The sequence below is a fragment of the Rosa chinensis genome, chromosome 4 (genome assembly GCF_002994745.2).
Source record: "Rosa chinensis cultivar Old Blush chromosome 4, RchiOBHm-V2, whole genome shotgun sequence".
NCBI lineage: Eukaryota > Viridiplantae > Streptophyta > Magnoliopsida > Rosales > Rosaceae > Rosa > Rosa chinensis.
Window position 1 is genome coordinate 9,145,922 of NC_037091.1, and position 9,607 is coordinate 9,155,528.

Sequence of the window (9,607 nt, forward strand, 5' to 3'; positions counted from 1 at the left end):
GAACAAATGAAGTTAGGTTTCATCAAGGGTGACAACACCAAGCATATATCGCCTAAGTTCTTTTATAATCAGCAACAACAATCACTTCTAAAGATTGAAGTGAATCAAATCCGATCAGAGGATAATGTAGCGGACTTATTCACTAAGTCGTTACCTAAATCCACCTTCGAGAAACATGTGAAGAGCATCGGATTGAGAAAGTTATCCGAACTCCCACGATTGTAGCAATCAGGGGGAGATATCGACATCAGGGGGAGTTATGATGTCTACATGTTCGATCTCGAAGAGTGAAGGACGTGTTGTGCTCTTTTTGTCCTTCGACCAGGATTATTTTTGTCCCACAGGGTTTTTGTTACCTGGCAAGGTTTTTAACGAGGCAACGGATGAAGCGTCACCACCAAGTTTGAGCGGCACAAGGGGGAGTGTTGAAGGAAAATCAAGTTTGGTGTGCCTTATCAAACTAGGAATAGGAATAGGAGAGAAGGTTCTAGATTTCCCAATCCTACACGGATTGGTATTCCTTGTAACATTAGATTATGCACTTTGTAATCCCTATATATAGGGCTCCTATTCTCTATAATGAAATACACTTCTCTCATCAATCTCTCTCAATACCAATATACTTAAACAACATACGGTTAGCAGCGGCAAAAGTGTTCTCAAAAGAAAAAACAAACAAGAAAAGAGGTATCTGTGATAAGCTGATGAGTGAGATAAGATGCTCTTACAAGGGAAAACAATCTTCGTACTTGAAGGTCATCTAGCATAGAAAACTGCTTGCATATTAACCTATGCAACATTAAGATCAAAACATCGGCCTAGATACAATAGGCAATGAACAAATAAATTTCAAGCAAAAGCCCTCCTCACGAAATACAGAACAGAATTGCAGCTGTGTCTAATCTAAAACTAGAAAATGCACTCTAGATTCTAATGTTGAAGGACAACCAGTAGAGACAAATCTGAATTATTTTAGAACTACATTAGTACATTATGAGGATTGAAGATGGAAATGAGCATCTTCTCTTATTCATTACATCAAAGATTTTGGGATACATCTACATATATAGAAGGCCTCTAGTGTTGCACACATATAAACAGAAAAGAATGAGAAGAATACATTTTTCTTTCTACTATTCATGTATATTTACAAATCCACCAAGAAACCTCAACATCTCTTGTGGCATTACCCATATATTCCATCTATGGATCAAGAAAGACTGCATGCTTTGCCACCTCTCCATTTACATGATTGTCGGACACCACTTCATAATCACTCTGTTTCTGCACAAAAGAATATGCATTTCAATTTACATGCTAGTGAAGCACTTTAAATCAGGAAATAAATCAAACCGAAGTTCAAATGTCCCTGCCCTATGTTATTAGGTCATACCTCGAAAGGTTGATCAACTGGAAACAAATTTATGGCTCGAGGATTGAAACTGATTCCACTTGAATGAGAAGCATGAATGAAAAGTGAAATTAGTTAAACATGGAACTGTATTCAATCAGCAAGAATTGCAAAATCAATAACAAGATTCGTCATTAAATGGACGTTCATCCAACATATTTACTGGATAATTACTATACTGGGAAAAAATGAGGGATACATAAAAGACTTCAAATATGGCCAGAGGAAAATAAAATAAAATAAAAAAAGCACCCTTCTTTCTTATCCTTTTCCACTATAAGGAGATGAGTGTTACCAGCGGGATAGTACTAGCTGCCACAAGTATGGAATAAAGAACTCCTCTGGATGACTCTCTTGTTCATATGTGGAACGCAACTGGGTGACCATCTGATAATACAAGATTTTGAAGAGATTATAAACAACAATCTCCCGGTACAACTTCAAATCGACTTATTCAACAATGTAATTCTCTTTTCCCTTTTTACCTTCATCCTTTCACCATGCCATGATCTACAATTAATGATTATGACTTGAAGTACTCTTTCCACTGACCATTCTCCATCTGTTCTTTGTGCATCCACATGACTATTGAAAAAATCTAACACCTACAACACCAGACAAACAATATAACTCCGGTCAAATGCACTAAGAGGTGATTTCTTTTGTAAGGCATGAATTGTTTTCAAGTTACTAAAAAAGGTAAATGGAAGCCAAGTGCCACCAAAGGTTGCCCGCTGATGAGAATAAGACAGGGAGAGAGGAGGAGGAGGGGTCTTATATGGAGCATAGTGTATAAATGTTTTCAAGCAGCTCACTGAAATGTGGATGATTCCTGAAAGGCTGAAATACTTCGTGCCTGTGCATTTATCGCATATATAACCTGCACCATTGCATTGATTTAAGAAATATGGAAACCGGACAATGTACTCAATCCCTCATAGACATACAACAATATCTCACATGGATGACTAATAAGTCACCATACCTCAGGATTCCGTGGCAGAGCATATGTCAAAATTGCATTTAATATTTCAAGGACAAGTCTCAAGAAGTCGGTATATATATGCATCTCCGTTGACTGCAACGAAAAAGGTTATAGCTTAGCAGACAACAGAATAATATAAGGTGAATATATGCAAGGTACGTGGCATATTACAGTATCGTCTTCTATTGAGTTGCCTTTGGCTAATGTCATCTGATTATCACACACCTCTGCTAGTTTGTTATACCTAAACCAAAGATTACGACAAGAGCAATATGTTAACTAATTCACTAGTAAGTGTAAGAAAGGCAGAATAAAAATATGAATTCCCAAACAAATAGAAAAGAACAGAGTAAAGTTAATGGAAAAGAGAAAAAAATAACGAAAGAAACAACGAGGCAGACAGAAAAGGACATACTTCCAAAAGAGCATATCAAATAGGCTGACCAATCTCTGGGATGCATACGCACTCAAACGGTGGACATGAGGTGCCATGTTTGCCAAAGTTGCTAGACAAGTTGTATGGATATAAACGTCCTGTTACAATTAAACAAAGTAAACATGTTAATCAGGGAAGTACCCAAAATCTCCAAATAAAGGGTGAGCACAATCACTGTTTCTGTGACTACTAAGAAAACCAACTTGTTAAATCATATTCCAGTTCTGCAAATTTAACATATACCTTAACCAAATTACAGCCCATGAAATACAAAAATTGCAAGGTCTTACATGTAATTGACATAGATATCGAGATATAAGCAATCTAATAATAACAGCAATAAAGCACTTCAAGAAAGTTCATAGTAAAAGAGGCAGATAGATACCTGCAACTCAGATAGGTTATACTGCACTGTCCTTATCAGAGTAATGACCATTAATGAACCAAGAGATGTCTGGTAAGGAGACGTTCTTTGTACCAGGGAACAGAAGGAAGTATCTGCTCATGTGAAAGTTAGATTAATATGACCCATATCAAAAATTATAACCTGCTGGCTACAGGAGGCAATCCTTACCAATTTGTGAATGCTTGCATTAAAAGATGAATCCTAAGTATGAGAAGTATGATCAGCAACATGTAGATTTGATTAGATGTCCTTTTTGGAGCATCATATAACGCTTCCAGGATGGGCATCAACTGTCCATTTCATCATATAAATACAGGTCAGTATCAAGTGTTGATTTCAATTTAGTACCAAAGAATGTACCAAGATATTGTTAAATCATCAACTCAAGGCTATGACCTATTTCCAAAGACATTAAATGCAAGAAATACAGCATGTATATTAACACAACTTTTGCCACAAAATACTGGTCCGTTTCTATTTTTTTCCAATGACAGTGATCAGCTGCTGTTAACATACCAGTGTATCCAAATCAGTTCGCACCAAGACACACTCCAGATAGTCAGCATTTCCTTGCAATAAAGAGTAAAGCAAAAGTGCAGCAGCCTCATCAGTCAAGTACCTGCAGAGGGAAAAAATGAGAAATTCAAAACGAAACTAGTACTTTCAGTTTGCATAGACCATTAGATATTGAGCAGGGCTATTGAGTAGCATGCCCATGGAAATCACCACCAAACCATAAAGGACCACAAATTTTCACTTTTGAACGGTATATTGATATACATATATTGTTAACAAACAGGTATGAAAATCCTTGGCCTGAGCAATCTCTTTATTTATCAAACAATATTTAGGTGACGTATGAACTTGGGATCTCAAGTATAGGACTTGAGGAGTAAACACTGTTAAGCATTAGAGCTACCACAAGCCTCTACCATACAGCCTAGGAATCAAAAATAAAGAAAATATAAATTAATTTGTTCGTTCTAAACACTTTTTTTTATTATATAATTGTTATTTTTGCACACGAAAGACACCTAAAATGTCCAAACCCTGATTGTCTGTCATTTTACTTCCATATACATAATACACAATTGCAGTCCACCTTAGGAAGCCTACAGCCACTTAGATGACAACACATACAAAGAAACAGCCTATGACAACACCAAAAAGTAATATCAACTAGGAACACAAGAATAAAAGGAAAAACAGATAACATTCCAAGGGTATCGAACAGGGAAGCAAAAGGTAACCTCAAAACTGGACCACTACGCCCATTACCCTCAGTATCTACACGATCAACTGCAAGCCAGAAAAATATGTACTCCAGTTATCTGAATGAAACCTCATAATAAAAATACATAAGGAGATAACTAAAGCATCTTACATTCAACATCTGTTGCATGTTCCAAGGCCTTACAGTAAGGGTTGTCAGAAAGATATCTACTCCCTTTCAAAAGCACATTTTTGTCCAGTAACCTGAGACATTGCTGCATCAAGAAATGGGTTCACATCTTCTGGTCCTGGGGATGGCCCAGAAAGAAGCTGAGTTGACATTGCAATCAGCATGAAGTTAAGCAGTTCCAAATGAAGGAGGTAAGTATCAGGACTTCAAACAAGGAAAAAATATAATTAGGAAAACAGTGGGAACAATATGAATAATAGGGCATAAGTGAGTACTTGAGGATGTACCTTACATCTATTGATCCAATAAACGTAAGCACACTACACATCACAAAATCCTCAATGTTTAGATCTGCAAAATTGAATAACAAAATAGCTATAAATTTATGTTGTCAACAACATTTCATTACATAATGTCAACCCAGATAAGCAATAAGTACATGAAATGAGAAACCTAAACAACAAGACTTCCCAGTCCATTCAAAAGAACTCAATCAATATAGTGGAGCCATTCAGTCACAATGTCCCACTTTTATCAACTCCCAGCAAACACACGTGAGAGAGAGGGGGGGGGGGGGGGGGGGGTGGAACTGATACGACAGGGATAGCTATCAGTTTTCGATATGGGCAGTAGTTGTGTTCTTTTGAGTCATCACCCATCACCCCCACAGGGTGAAATATACAATGCCTAAAATACTAACAGCCATTATGTGCGTATAAGAATAGGATCGATTTGATTCTCAAATTATAGTTATCATCTAAATCCTTCTACCACAGTACACCTCCTGGCGAAAAGTATTTTGAACTTTCAGGTGGGCTGAAGATATCATTAGAAATAAGAAATCATGAAACAAGTTCCATAGAAAAGCTAGTTACTGGTTTGACATCATTTGTCAAAAAGAATACAAGTAAATTACCTCTTGTAATATCAGTTGGCATTGGCTCACTTTCATATAGAGATAAATACAACTCTTGTAATATCAGTTGGCATTGGCTCACTTTCACTGAATTTGTGCATCATTATGATAAACAGGCAGAACAAATGCGGTCAAGTGAATTGGAAGAAACTTTTCGATGCAATAATGAAATACCTACTAGGGCTGCAAAAAGTAGTGGAATTAAGAAGCAAGCTGGTATGGTCTACACTCGAAAAATTTATAGTTTATTTGAGTTTGAGTTTATCGCTAGCTTGGCAGTGAAGATGGAGGAAGTTGGAAGTGATGGGACATTGCAGACATTTGAGCTTAATGAGGAGGGCCATAAAAGAGTGTACATTGTCCAATTCAACTCTTCGAACCTGACCATCTCTTGTAGTTGTCAGATGTACAAATCTATGGGCTGGTTATGTCGTCATGCTTTGAGGGTTTTAAATGTGAAAAATATTACTCAAATACGAACACAGTATATACTAAAGAGATAGACAAAGGATGCAAAGAAAGGAGTGGAGGCGAATAGTGTACCACTACAGAACAAGGAGAAAACAACCGTGACATTGCGTAGGAATACTTTGATGCGAAAGGCTTATGGTATAATCAGTAAGGGAGCAGAGACAACTAGTGGTAGTGACATTGGGATGAAGAAACTGATAGAAGCAGAAGAATTAATTGAAAAGAATATGAAGAAGTTATCTATTGTGAGAGATGTCAATCAAGAAATCAATGAGATTTCGGGTGCTAATACTTCAAGTGGTGGTGCTAACAAAAATAATAATTTATTTGATGAAACACCAATACTCAATCCAGCAGGTGTGTGGCCAAAAGGCATGAGTAATAAAAGAAGGAAAGACAAAATGGAGAAGAAACAAAATAAAAAAAACACCAAAAGGCCAAGGTTATAGTAAGTAATTTAATATTTTAAGCATATTATGAAATGCTTATCAATTATAGTTTGATCAATTTTTATTTATTTATTATTTTTGTAACTTGTGTAGGGAAAAGTATGCTACCAATCAGTGAAGGGCCTTCACATATATCACCTCATGGAGTCCATAATTTAAGCTTGCTTCACCCATTTGTTGCATCAAATGGTACAAGTACCATTAACCAGGTACAATGTCGAAGATACTTGTAATATTATTATTTTTAAGGACTTAGTTTCTTAATTAAGTTCTGGTAAAATGCAGCAATTTCCAATTATGAGCTTGCCAACAACTAATGTTTATGCTCCTTACGCTCTATATAATCCTGTAAGTTCAATTTAATTATGTTTAGAATTAATGTTTCGTGTTTTATTCTATTTTATTTATGTTATAATCTAACCTTAAACATGCTATTGTTGTATCTATAAAATCCTACTTCTATGTTGCCACTTTCTCAGCACAATTTAACATATGCAAATATGCATCAAGGGGGTAACTATATCACACAACTGAATCAAGTATAGATCATACCTTTGTTGTTAAAGTATTATTCGTAATCTTTGTTATCCAATTTTTTTTTTTGTAACAGAATTCATCCACAAGGGTTGCTGCAACCAATTTAACTAGTCAAATCCCTCGACCGAGCCAGGTTTGAATAATATATTTTTAAGTACGAACAAACTATTTTTGTTTTTCTTAACAATAAATTACTTGTAATGTAGGATTCTTATTCAAGTAATTATGAGCAACAGTCCGATAAAGGAAAAGAAGTCTAATAATATACATCATTGTAAGGTAATGCGTACAAAAGTAAAACATGTTTCTTTTTTTTTCCTTGATTTCTTTTAGTGTATTTTATAGTGCAATAATTTTAACTTGTTTCAAAAATGAAATTTTTGCAGCTGTTCTATGATTTTGGTGATATAAATATGCTATGATACTTCAGGGGAGAAGACTTTTGATATGCTACCAAAGGAGAAGACAACCAATAATAGTAGTTTTGGGGTTGGCGTAGAATTTGTTAAATACGCTTTATTTATTTATTTGATCAATGAATACTTCATTAAAGCTGCAAATGCAGCAGCAAAGAAAACAAAAGAAGTTACAAAAGCAGAAGAAATAGCAGGAAAGAAAAAACTACAAACAACTAACTAATGCTAGAATCTAATCCAACAAAGGAGGAGCAGGCAACCATCAGTTTTGAAAACCTTCATCAGTGAAAGTGGAGGTTGATTGATCCAAAGCCCCAAATCCACCCCCATTTTAGCTAGCATTGGAAGCCAATCTGCCGCAACGTTACACTTTCCCTTTCATTGAAGAAAGGGTTATTTGACACATATGCTATAACAAAAACCTATCCACTCATAGCTCAGTAAAACATTCTTTTACTCTACAGCAGATATAAAACCCTTCATAATCTGAAGCCAGCGAGCAAAGATTGAACCTTCCAACAGTAAAAGTATTAATTAAAACCAGAAACCCAGAGCATGAACAAACAGCAAATTTCAATACCCAAAATGAAATGAGATGCAATTACCATTAATTTCAATTTCATGAATTGAAAAATCAAATCACAGATTCATATAAAAAGCTAAAAATCGCATTTGCTAAAGAGAAGATGATACCTGAGGTGATTGGGTGTTGCTGTTGGCATGCCTCCGACTACTCCACTACAGCATATATACTCCTTACTTGGGTGTCAAAATCCTTATGTACTCCCATTCTCACATAATCTAGGAAAAAAGATCCACATGGCATTATTCTATTGGGCCGTCAGACCATGTGTCAGTCTGACATGGTTCTACAGGAGGACAGAAAAATTTCTCCATTTCTCCTGTCGTAATCTGTGACCATCTTGGGATAGGTTTATTTTGATAAAACTCATGCATAACTAAGAGCACACCAGAATGGTAACTTGCTTTGCTATGACTTGCCTCAACAGTTAATGGCTATAAAGTGCTTCAGAGTCTCCACCATGGAACAACCAATTTTGCTTTCAATTAAATATAAAGACGATGTAATGCTTAGTGTTGACTCTAGAACTCTTGGCAAGAAGGATAATCTTTTAGGTAAATTATATGTTGTAGTTCTTTTTTGTTGAGTAATCCTCACAAGAAAGTCTTATTTTTACGGATGAGTTTTTGAAGTTAGCGTATGTATTTCTTCATACACTTAATCATAACTATGTTTCAATGTATAATTGAATAAAAATTGGAAATAACAGCTAATATTGATATTGTTTTTGCTAACAGGGATGGAGAATTACTGATTCTCATTCAGAGGGATCTAGTGAAGCTGCATCTAATTACATTGCTTTCAAAAGGGTTATGAGCTATTTTCGGCTTCAATTATACCTTATATAAGGGTATATACGTACATAGTTTGAAAATTAAACGAATTTGCAAGGAGCAATCATACTTTTACTGAGTAGATTTCCACTTATTCTTCTCATGAGTTCAATGCCTCAGTTGTGAAATTGGAGAACCTGTTTGACAAGCTCGCAACGAGTTAAAAACATATTTCATTTCTACAATCGAGAAATGCATTTTTGATATGAAGAATTAATGCTATAAAATTGTGTCAAAATAAGTGTAAAATGCTTTAATTAATTTCACTTAACTCAATCGTCAATTGTTTAGTTGTAATGTTTATTTTCAATTTGAACTTGGATAAATAATTGACCTAGCCTCCTTTGCTAGGGTTTTCTCGTCGTCTCTCGTCGATAAAATTTTACTACCTCTTCTCGTAACTATGGAGGAGAACAATTCGGTAGATCTTCAACTCTGAGACTCTGCAAGGGTTTCATTGGGATAGGTAGGGCGTGCAGCACTGCAAGCCGATCGAAGGTACATGGTGGGGAGACATCTAGGGCCAAAGAATAAATTTCTTGGCTTCAAGGGTACCATTTCTACGATTTGGCGCATGAAATCTGGTTTGTCAATTCAAGATATTGGAAATCGCTTTGTGTTTCAATTTGATCGTGAGAATAAATGTAACAAGATCTTGCATGGAGGTCTTGGTTCTACAGAAATACTATGCTAGTGCTTGGAAGTTATGATGGCATAGGACCGATGGCTGAAATTCCTTTGAATTCAGTAGAGACTTGGGTA

General features: G+C 35.8%; 1 pseudogene; it reads right to left on the reverse strand.

The window, feature by feature from the left end:
* Window positions 1-951: 951 nt before the first annotated feature.
* On the reverse strand, window positions 952-8,150 carry LOC112196347 (annotated as a pseudogene).
* Between the last annotated feature and the right edge of the window lie 1,457 nt (window positions 8,151-9,607).